Raw genomic sequence first — 12,848 nt, forward strand, 5'->3', positions numbered from 1 at the left:
AAAGGAAAGAAAGAAAGAAAAGAAAAGAAAAATGAAAAAATAAATAAATAAAATTAAAACAATCAAAAGAAAGAAAGAAAAAGGGATATATATATATATATATATATATATATGAAAAATAAATAAATCTATATCACTAAGTTAGCGCACAAGTCTAAATGTCGCTTTGTTGGTTTTATTATTATTATTATTATAATCCTTTATCGTTTTAGAAGGATTATTTGATTTGTAAATAAATGATTTGACAATTTTGTAAAATAATGATAAAGCTTGATTTGAATGCGACAGACGAGATCGGGTTTTCCCGGATCAACGACCCTCGATCAATTGCGGCACCCCCCGCATCTTTAGCAATTAACGGGGGGGTGGGGGGGTCCGCAAAGCAGTTTTCCCGATCCCACCTTTGGATATGTGGTAACTTCACGTTGATTGTGGTACCCCCCTCAGAAATACCATTTACCATGCTCACCCCTCGCAAACCACTCTTCCTCTATTACTCTCCCGACACTCCTTCTCCCTCTTTTATCCACCCACTAGTCTTCTGCCAAGTTTAACCACCACTACCCCTCCCGCTAAACTGGCAGATGATTGTTGTCATTCATTTATTTCCGCCAATGTATCATTGCATTAAATCCTACGCGCCAATAACGGTTAATCAATTCAAATCATTATTCATTCCCTAATAAAACTTTGCCACCTATTCAAATTAACCATTTGCATTTTGTCAGTCACTACAATTCGAAGAACACCTCTATAAGAGAAATTCAAGCAAACAACGATCTTCAACCATTGCTTCCAGCGTAAAATCGTCCTATATTCGGGTAAATACTTATCAATTGTCTCATTTTTATTTTTAATTTTCCCTCCCAATGGCTTCACATAAAGGAAAGTCAAATTTGTTACAGATAATCCCCTCTTACCCCTGTTATTAACATGGATGAACTCCCATTAGTAGATACTCATTTCAAAATTGCAGAGTCTAATTGTGAATTAGATCTATACGAACTTTACAATTGGGCCTTTCAAAAGTACCAAGATACTAGTGATGAATTTTATTTTTGGGAGTCCCTATTGCCTCAATTTTGTTTCCCACAAACCTATCATTTCCCATAATTTGTTGCTTGGTGTGGAGCTCGATATCTACCTAGCCAAAGAGTTGTAATAGCTCAGAACAATGAAACCCTTTTCTATGTGACTTCTGAATCAATTTGCCAAGCCCTCTAGCTGAATCCTCAAGAACCTTTGCATCCATTTTCTATTGATGCATTAATGGAAATTTACCAAAAGCTATCATTTTCAGACAGAGCTCATATCTTTGAATCTTTCTTGCCTGAGAATTCTGAATTACCCAGGACCAATCCTCCCTATTCTGCTACTATGTTCCTTGAATTGTCTAGGCATGTCATTTCCTTAGTGTCATGTCTATTAGGATACCCCAACGACCAATGGGTTGATGAAGTCATCTTGGGCTTCCTGTTAGTTTTCTCTTCTGGTAAAAAATCCTCGATAATATCCAACTACTCTCAGTTTATGACTAATGCAATTCATGATCAATTCTTGAAATTTAATGCAGAAGGTTCCTTCAAATATCAATTAGTTCTAGTTTACTTGTTTCTATATCATCAATGTAACACCCTCCTCCCACATCTCCCCAAGTAACTGGCCAACCGGGATAAACATGTGACGAGGAGTTACTATGATATGATTCAACCTCCTAAGTCACATTAAGGAAGTGGAACCGACAGAAACACACCATACAGACCTTCCACATCAACAATAAGACTCTCAAGAACCATCCCAACCTCTTAGGTAATCATCCCTTGGGTCCCATTGAGTTTTTAGACCAATTAACCCCCATACGCTCCCATGATATGGGCATGCATGCGTCTAGAAGGCTTTAGACGCTCCCACAGCATGGTATGCCAGCACCTTGGGACTTTTATGCTCAACATTATGCCTGCACCCCAAGATTTGAGCCACTTTTTCAGGCCCAGACCCCGAGTCACTGTCCAAAATAGAAAGATAACGATGGAATGATGATACAAATGCAATTACTTGAACAAGCCCTTGACTATACCCCTACTAGCCATGACATGCATTTTGTCAAACATATCACAAATATGTAATCTACATGTGTAAACAACAGATCTAAGCATAAGGGTCTCATACTAATATGAGAATCACTAAGAAGCATTGGTGCCTCAACACATTAGTTTCAATTTCATCCATTAGGCCATAGATACATTGTTCGTTCATTTTCAAGTGAAAATATGATAAGAACCATACATAGCTATTGTCATAATACATGTTCATAACCAACATAATAGCAACAAAAATACCAAGGAAACAACAACCATATAATCCACATATAAACCAATACAATACTCATAAAATAACAAGGAGAAATAACCTCATATTAATGATGCAAAGGCCAACTAGTTGTGGGACTTCCACGAACCACCCAACCGTAGACATGGTTGAGCCAAAACTCTCTTTAGTCAGTCACCCTCGTGCCATATTCTAAGCATGAATGTGGGATCTCATAAAACACATCAATCCAAAACCATCCAGGGCTTCTAGAGGCAAACCACCTCAACCCATCAAACAATGATTCCACCTCACGGTTGGACATCACAAAACCATCATTAGATTGGTCTCTACCCAAGCCTTCCAGGGCTCCAGAGTGTTTTTCCAACCAAGGCTTCCAAGACTAGTAACTCAACCCACAACTTACTCTAAGCTTCCAGATCATTTGTCCAAGTAGGGATTCTAGGACTAGTAACTCAACCCACCAAGGGATTCCAAAGCGTTTTTCCAACCAAGGCTTCAAGGGCTAGTAACTCAACCCAAGTTGTTACAGGGCTTCCAGAGCGTTTTTGTCCAAACAAGGCTTCCAGGAACTAGTAACTCAACCCAAGGTAAAGGAAACATGAGAACCAACCAAGAAAATAAAGAAATGAACCCACAACACCATGGCTATCCAAGAAATGGCAAGGCTAGGCAAATCCACTGTCAATTCAGGCAATCCTCCATGCCAATGATAAAACATGACCAATAAACGACATGCATATGCCATGCATACCAAAAGTAGTGAGTAAAACATACATGCAACTCAGTACCTGCAAGAAAAACTTGTTGTAGTTGTTGATCCCGATGTCTTCTTGTGATTTCCTACTCTTCCTTTAACTTCTTGCTCCAAAACTCCAAGTATGCCACACTCTCCAAGAAAACTCTAATTGTCCAAGAGTATGAGAGAGAGAGAATAGAAGAAAGCTCCACCAAAACCTGTCAAAAGCTTGCCAACTGATCCTCATAAGCCTTTTTATCAATGAGGCCTCTATTTTCTTCATTGTCCATTATTTTCCTTCTATTTCCTCCTCACACGCAACCTGTAACCTTTCACCTTCCTTTTCTCCTAATTTAGACTTTTTTTGCAAATAAAATGCTAATAAATGTCTCATGCCTTTCCAATGCCTTTTCCATTGCCTTTGCTAATTTCCTTTAGCCATAATAATCGAAATGAACACCCAATAGGATGGTTTTTCCCACCATTCAGCTTGGAATACGTGTCCCATGACCGTGGTCTTATATATTTTTACATGAATTTTTAACTAGGGTTGTTACAATAAGTCTGAAAGGTTTAATTTCCCTTTACAAAAGTTGGATATTGCAGGTGCTCCACAGTCAATCATTCACTGGACATCATTAGTGAGAAATACCTCTGAAGAATTCTCATTTAGTGATTTTGTTAACCAATTCTTGTATATGGCCAATTGTTTATTAAAGAGTGATGTTGTTGCTAGAATTTCAACTGAAATTAAGAGAATTTTACACCTAAGTGAACACACTAAAGTTGGAGACTAGTATTTATACCAAAATTTCACTGAAATTAGGATTTATTGATGTCAGCTACAACCATACAAGTTTCCTGTATTCCTCCCAGCGATAAGTTTTTCTCTTGAGTATATTAATCAAATGATGAATGTAGATGATGTTCACTTTATTGCTAGGAAACAAAAAGCTCAGTTTAAATTGAAAGCACATGTCGACCCTTTTATAGCCAACACAAGAGTTGCAACAAAAGAGGTTGAAGTTTTGTTAAAACAAATGAATTCCAAATTCAGTTTCAGTTGGTCTCATTACCCACTGGGATATCTTCAGTAAGAGTTGCACATAAATCAACACTTTATGCTCATATGCCTAAACCTGAAATTGAGCAATATGCAAATAAAGATGATTGGGATGAAAATATTTTGCAGGAGATTGAGGAGCTAGTATCTAGTCAAACAATACTGGAAACTCCAAAAATGACAGAGAAAGAACTAAAGAGGCCAAGAGAAAATGTATCACCAACATGTTTAGAGTTGTAGGAATCAAAATTTCAAGTGGTTAAAAGGAAGAAAACTATAAATCTTGATGAAGAATCTTCAGAAGCTCAAACTTATGAAGAGTTACTACAGTTGTATTGTCAACATAGTCTCCTTTTTCGCTACAGCTGGTAGAAGAAACCAAAACTTCTTCTTCTTCTCCTTCTTCAAGGCAACAAAGTATATTTTATAAAATCCTAGAAATGAAAAAAGAAAAATGAAGCACTTCAGACTTCAACATATGCAGAGTTTTGGAAACAGACTTCCTCAACACATACAAGGTTACTTTCAACACTGGACAGTGAGAAGGGACAGTTCCAATTGGCATTTCTGGAGCCAAAGATTCTTGTATCAAGGACAACTGAGGATTACAAAACTTCCCTATTTTATTTTGACACCAAATAGATTCATCCTATAGATCAAATTGATCTACACAAGCAAGCAGGGGAGATGATTTACACATCCTTGACAAGTTCTGCCATGACAACTTCTAAGTTGCAAGCATCACTAAATAATATAATTCTCAATTAAAGCTAGGAAAAATGTCTTCTTTAGCTAAGGATACAAGAATCAAAGGACTTGAAGATCTAGTTTTAAAATTAGGATTAGATCCTAAAGATGTTAAGGAAGCAAAAGAGATAATTAAGAATATAAATGTTGATATTCAAGCATTAAGGAAACAATTAAAGTTTCCCACCTGTGAACATCCATAAGCACAATAAGTTGGTCAATTAGAAAAGGAAAAAGAAAATATGCTTAAAATGATTGTTGAATATAACATGCAAATTCAGAAGATGGAAGCATAAATGGAGAAGCTGATTAAAGAAAGAGAACAACAACTCAGTATTACAACTGCCACTTCCACAATGACAACTTCTATAGCAGGTACTTCTACAACAGGGACATCTACAGAAGCAGTAATCACAATAGAAACACAATCTATTGAACAAAATTCAGCAAAGCAATTGTCAATGGCCATGGGAGATTTATCTTTGAAAGATCAAGAAATTGAGAAACTTAAGGTGCAACTCCAAAAGATTCAAGAAAGTAAAAATCAAGATCGATAATGCATATTTGGCTGACATTCAAAAGAATTTCAAGTTAATTAAGCAATTAGAAACTTATGAGAATGAATCCTTGATTGCACAAACTATATCTCAGGAAAAGAAAACATCTGGATTTATATCAATGTATCAGTAACTGAGTTATGGCCTTCCATTGAAATTATTTTTGAACAAGAATATTTATTACAGAGGTCAAAAAAGTAGCAGTAGCATAAATAAAGTAAAATCTCGACCACAAACTAGGAGATGCCACAAGGATAATTAAAGTATTAAACTCCAAAACAAAGAATGAACTTGAAGAATTTGGGGTTGAAGACAAAATTAAAGCAGTCTTGGAGGTAAGAAAGGTTTTAACCAAGAGAAATTTGATGTTACAACTTGAGAATAAGTGTCAAAACTTAGAAGCTCGGATAAAAAAAATCACAGAAAATTCAATACTATACATCAGAAAGGACTCCCAGGTTTGCAAGGTATAGGTGGCAAATTGATTCCACTTGAAGATTATCAACACAGGCTACATGAGATAGCAGTAGACAAGGCTAAATTTGCCAAAATCAGAGGAATTATAACTGGAAAAGATTTCATCGAAGCCTTAAATTATGATTTATTCATTCAACATCAAATTAAACATTTGTTTCTAACTAGGCCTATTTTTGAAAAATATACTGAAGTTGATGAGTCATAAAGAAAGTTGGGAAATTTCTCTATCCCTAATGATAAGCGATGGGATATGTGAGCTAATTGAATAGAAAAAAATGTTAAATTCTAGGAGCATACAACAGATAAGCAGGAGCAGACAACAGATTAGCAGGAGTAGTGAACAAAAAATCAAATTTCCAGCAACAGTCATCAAACGACAACCCTCAAAATTTGTGCAGAGTGTTCAAATCAGTTTAGATTTGCTATTTTTCAATACTGTTTTTGTAATATCCACATCAATTTAAATGATATTATATTTTGCAATAAATTTTGTTTCAAGTCTAAATATATTGAGTCGAACTCTATAAGTATTTTGTAGTTCAAAGGAGAAAGGGTTGAATCCTTGTGATAAACCAATGACATGCTTGTAATTTTCTAAGCTATTTATGAAGATAATAGAAGGATTTTGGATTTATTATGAGCTGCTTGTGTATTTTTGTGAGTTCTTCTTGTTATTCAATTATGTTTCCATTTTTTATTTTCTATACACATGTTCAAGGTAACATAGGAGTTTGGGTAGGACTAGATTGAATGCCAATCTCTCTGAAATCCCCTACAAAATTGTAATTATTAAAAGAGATTAATTAACTGAAATTGTTTGTCTTAGTTAATTCCTCTAAATCTTTTAATTGTTGCCTTATGTCATCTCTTGGACATGTATTGTTTGGCTGTAGAAAACTTCTATATGCATCTACTATATATAACAAATTAGATATTCAATATGAATGTTTAAGGAATTATATATCTTCTTAAATTTTGCTTTCCAAATCATTTTAAAGATTAATTCTATTAAGAATGAAGAATCAACCCTTCTGTTTTCTCATAAATACTTAGAATTTACATATGTTTTAAAGTTTAAAGCATTGGTCATCCATTTAAATCAAAACCTTACTTTAGATTCTTTGGCACAGTTCCTCAGCCTAAAACTGTCTACAAAGGACAACTTGAGATTAGTGTCGTTGCCTAGGAACGGAGATTGAATTTTGTTTCACTAGGACAAAGATCATACTTACCTCTTAATGGTGAATAAGAGGTTAGTAGGCTAAAATCCTTCACCTAGTGACTCTACATATTAAATTTGGCTTCACGCAGGCATACCAGATCTCAGTCAGATCCAAAGATTTTCTCTCCTTTATCAAATCCAGAGAGATTAGTTAGAATTGCATCTATTAGACATAGGTTAGAAGCCTCTCTTGCTGCTTTTGCCTCTGTTCTATTTGAAGTACCTTCACAATATGACCCTTTACAATCAACTCCAATACCTATTGAATTATCAGATCTTCCTCCAAAAGTTTTAGAACTCCTTTCTAGAGGAGTATATCTTCAAACTTCACTTTTAGTCCATCACCTTGAGGCTTTTAAAATTCCTTATTCCCATTTGGAACCATATGACAGTGAATAAGATCTTAAACTTTCTCTTTCTGAGTTTAAACCAGTTGATTTTAAATCTTCTTTTGTACATACTTATCCATCCACTTCTACTAAATTTGAAGAGGAACTTAGTATTTATACTAATCCTCTAGCTTTTGAGGATCCTGAAAAGGTTTTACCTGAAGTTCAAAAGTTAGTTATTAATCCTCAATTCTTCCATAAACCCAAACCTTCATTACCATCTTCTTCTAATAGAGTTGTTTCCCCTAAAAAGACAACTCCATCACAACATCAAATCGCTAGTATTCAACCAATTGTGGCAACACGTTATGCAACGTTAGTCCTTCCACCAACAACCCAACTTCATGCTTTTCTTGATGGGTATTTAAAACATTTACCTATATTTAATGGAGAGACAAGGCCATTTGTTGAAGATCACTTAGTTGCATTCTTAGATTTTGCTGATAACATGAATATTGAGCATGAAGATGTCTACACAAGACTTTTTGTTCAATCACTTGAAGGAAATGTTAGAATATGGTTCAAACAACTCTAAGCTAATTCCATTAATTCACGGGTTGAACTAATCAACGTTTTCAAAAATCAGTGGGGAATAAAAAAGGAGCTTGTTTACTCCTTAACAAAATGTAAAGACTTGAAAAACAACCCCGGTGAACCTGTAGTTGATTTCATTAAGAGATTCAATCAAATTTATAACAAGATGCCCCCAGATTGTAAACCTCCAGTTACTGCTGCTAAAGTTAGGTTTTCCAAAGCATTTGAAGATGACTTTGTTATAATGCTTAGGGAGAGAAAATCTGAAACTTTAGCAGAAATGCAAACTAATGCAATCGAAGTTGAAGCTAATAGATCAACATGTGCTAAACTGGAAGCTAAGGCAGAAAAGGATAAAAAGAGAATGAAAGCTAGAGAAGAAAGCACCTCATCATCAAAAACTAAAATTGAAGAACATAAAATTGATGAAATAACCCCTCTGCTTAGAAATTTGTCTAATAGAATCTCAAGAATGGAAACTCAACCTAGAGTAACCCAACAAGTTGCAAATAGACCACAAGTTCAATACATAAGACCTTTTCAACCTCAAATTTTGCAAAGACCAAACACTGATCAACAAATTCAACCTCCCCTAATGATTGATGATCAAGATCCTAAAGAAACTATTCCTATCAATAAAAATGATATCAATTATTTTGAAGATCCATCATCATAGAATGTTATTGTTCCAATCAGCCAAGATCGGCCTCTAATTCAAAATCAAGAAAATTCTTAAATTTCCAAGTATCAAGTTTTTTTTTTGAATTCCTCATTGCTGAATTAAATGGAAGGTATGACATAACACCAAGACTAGGACCTGGTAGATCGGTCAAAAAGGTTACCTTTGATGAATCTCAAGTAAAACCAATTGAAATACAAACATCATCAATTCAACCACAAAATCAGTTACAAGAACAAAATACTTATGAAAAATATGTTCCAACTATTTTTAACGTTGGAAAAAAGTTAGAGAGAGTTAAAATTCCATTCCCATTATCTAAACTCTCTAAAAATCTAGGTTATAAACATCAAGTCTCTAAATGGATTCAATCTTCAATTGTTGATGCAAAGGGGGATGTCATTAGTTTATAGGATAAAAAACATTCAGTTGTTTTTGGTCCTAGTTCATATATGATTGATGAAAGTGTACCTCCTTTTTATGTCATCTTGAAAATTCATGATTACCTTTTATATAATTGTATGTTAGATTTTGGTGCTTCCCATAATCTAATGCCTAAATTAATCATGGATCAACTTCAATTACAAATCACTAGACCATATCATGATCTGTATACTTTTGATTCCAAGAAAGTACCTTGCCTCGAATTAATTAAGGATTTAGTTGTAACACTTGCTTAGATCCATGTGAAGAGTATAGTCTTAGACATTGTTGTTACAAATATTCCCCCAAAATTTGGAATGTTATTATCAAGATCTTGTTGTGCCAAGTTAGGGGGAAGTCTGCAAATGGACATGTCTTATGCTACAATCCCAGTTTATGGAGGTGAACATTTAAGACTATACAGAGAAGTAAGATTCATCAATACAGTTTGTAAAGCAAATCAAGCAATTAATCATCCCATTTATGCAATTGATCAAGACTTTGGATGCTAATGATCTTCCAAATCCTCAAATCAGCATTGAAGAAACTGTCAATACCCCTCAACTTTTAAACACTAACATTTGGAAAATGTATTTTGATGGGGCATTTTCCAAAGATGGGGTTGGGGCTGGAATTGTACTCATCTCTCTTGATAAGAAAAATATAACCCAATCTTTTAAATTAGATTTTGAAGTCACAAACAATGTGGCAAAATATGAAGCCCTAATTTTAGGATTGGAGTTAGCTAAGAGTCTGAAAGTTCAAAACTTGGCAGTATATGGTGATTCAGAGTTGATTGTAAAACAAATCAGAAATCTTTGTCAAACTAAGCATCCTAGGCTTAGAGCTTATAGGAATGAAGTTTGGGATTGTGTAGATAATTATTTTCAAGCCTTCAATATCACATCAATCCCAAGAGAAGAAAATATTCATGTTGATGCTTTGGCAATTTCTGCTAGTTCTTTCAAAATACTCGATCCTCTGCAATTGCATTATCAAATTGAAGTAAAATATAGACCTTCCATTCCTGACAATCTCAAACATTGGCAGGTTTTTGAAGATGATGAACATTTTTTTTTTTTTTTACAAGCGAAATATAAATTTTCTACTTTACATGTTGAAGAAGAACACATTGATGAAATCAAATCAAATGAGGATGATCAAGATTCACATTTAAAACAGAAAATTGTTGATCATGATATCATTCAATTATCAAATAATTACATTCCAAAAGGATTAGTTCCCCTTGAAAAATTGTTTGATCATAATGATGTCTCAAAAACTTCATTGCTAAATTCACAACAAGAAGATGTTCAGACTGTAATATTGGTACTTTTGAAGAAATCAGAAATGTTAAAATTTTAGCATCATTGCCTCAAGAAATCAAAGACAAATATATCAATCTTTTTAAACATTATAGAGATGTATTTGCATGGTCATATGAAGAATTGAAAACCTATGACACAACCATTATTGAGCATAAAATTCCTCTCAAACTAGAAGCTAAACCATTTCAGCAGAAATTAAGAAGAATAAATCCAATCTTGCTTCCAATCATTGAGAAAGAAATAAAAAATCTATTGGATGCAAAAATAATTGTTCCCTTAAGATATTCTGAATGGATAGCCAACCTAGTACCTGTTAGGAAGAAAAATGGAGAAATAAGACTGTGTGTTGACTTTAGGAATATAAACAAATTGTCTTTAGAGGATAATTATCCATTACCCAAAATGGACCTTGTCTTTAAAGGATAATTATCCATTACCCAAAATGGACCAATTACTTTAGAGAGTATCGGGTTCAGACAAGATTTCAATGTTTGCTGGTTTTTCTGGATATAACCAGATTCTGGTTAGTCTAGAAGACAGAGAAAAGACAATATTTACAACTCCATGGGGTACATTTATGTATACCAAGATGCCATTTGGTTTAATCAACGTTGGAGCAACATTTCAAAGAGCAATGGATCTGGCATTTGTTGGTAAGATAAATAAATTTATTGTCATTTATCTTGATGATTTAACTGTATTTTCTTATTTTGATGATAAACACTTGAAACACTTGAGGAAAGTTTTTGAAAGATGTAGGAAATATGATATTTCTCTTAATACCAAAAAGTTGCTTTTTGCAATGAAAGAAGGAAAGCTATTGGGACATATAATTTCAAAGGAAGGAGTTGTTATTGATCCAAAAAGAGTCTCAACAATTCAAGTAATCAGTTTACCTAGAAACAAAAAGGAAATTCAGTCATTTTTAGGAAAAATAAATTTCTTGAGAAGATTTATACCTAATTATGTTGAGATTGTGAAATATATTACTGATATGCTTAAAAATGATCATGAAGTCAAATGGACAGTACAGGCTAGATATTATTTTTCACAAATCAAGAAGGCCATTTTAGAAGCCCCAGTACTAGCTAGTCCATATTACACAAAACCTTTTAGTATCTTCTCCTTTGCCTCATATACTACCATAACAGTTGTTTTACTACAAAGGAATGATGATCAATATGAGCAACCAATTGCCTTTTTCAGTAAGGTGATGAGAGATGTTGAACTGAGATATGACATCATAGAGAAACAAGCTTATGCCCTTGTGCAAGCTTTAAAAGCATTTAGGATTTATGTCTTACATTCTCCTATAATTGCTTATGTCCCCAACAATGTAGTAAAAATAATTCTAACTCAACCTAATAGAGATGGAAAGAGGGGAAGATGGATTGCTAAGATACTTGAGTTTGACCTAGATATCAGACCTACCAAATTGGTGAAAGGATAGGGTTTAGCTAAAATTTTGGTTGAATCAAATTGTAAGATACCTGGTATCAACACCATCATGCGAATTTTAAGTGAGAAGAATCCACAAGAACCTTCTTAGATATCAAGTGAGAAGAATCCACAAGAACCTTCTCAAATTTTAGGTGAGAAGAATCCACAAGAACCTTCTCAAATTTCAAGTGAGAAGAACCCACAAGAACCTTCTCAGATTTCAGGTGAGAAGAATCCACAAGAACCTTCTTCCTGTACAGATCTTGTTCCTCTTCCTTTACACATTGATGACAAATTTTTACTTTCAAATTGGTAGAAAGAAAATGCATTTTCTTCAAGATTTTGAGTACCCTCTTGAATTCACAAAGAATCAATCCAGATCTCTTAGACTCAAGGCCATGAATTATTGTATCATAAATGTAAATTTGTATTGGAAGGATCCCTTGAATATCCTTTTATTGTGTGTGATTGAAAGTGAAACTGAAGGAGTAATTGAACAGTTTCATGAAGGCATTTGTGGAGGACATTATGCTTGGAAGGCAACTGCATATAAAATTTTGAGAGCAAGTTTCTATTGGCCAAAATTGTTTACACAGGTTGGAGCAAAGTTGAGGAATTGTACCCCATGTCAGATACTTGTTGGAAAACAGAGGCTAGCAACACTTCCCTTGTTCCAGTTTTAATTGAAGTTCCTTTTTTTACAATTGGGATTAGATTTCATAAGTGAAATAGTTCCAGCTTTCAACAACCAACATAGATGGATATTAATTGCGACTGATTACTTCACCAAGTGGGTAGAAGCAATCCCTGTTAAGAATGTAACTCATACAGTAGTGATGAGATTCATTGAAGAAAATATATTGTCTAGATTTGGGTGTTCAAGGCTATAGACAATGCACATGCTTTCAATAGTATTAAAATG

This window comes from Pinus tabuliformis, chromosome 7 (genome assembly GCF_031772625.1).
Source record: "Pinus tabuliformis cultivar Carrire ecotype Pingquan chromosome 7, CPIR1, whole genome shotgun sequence".
NCBI classification, from domain to species: domain Eukaryota; kingdom Viridiplantae; phylum Streptophyta; class Pinopsida; order Pinales; family Pinaceae; genus Pinus; species Pinus tabuliformis.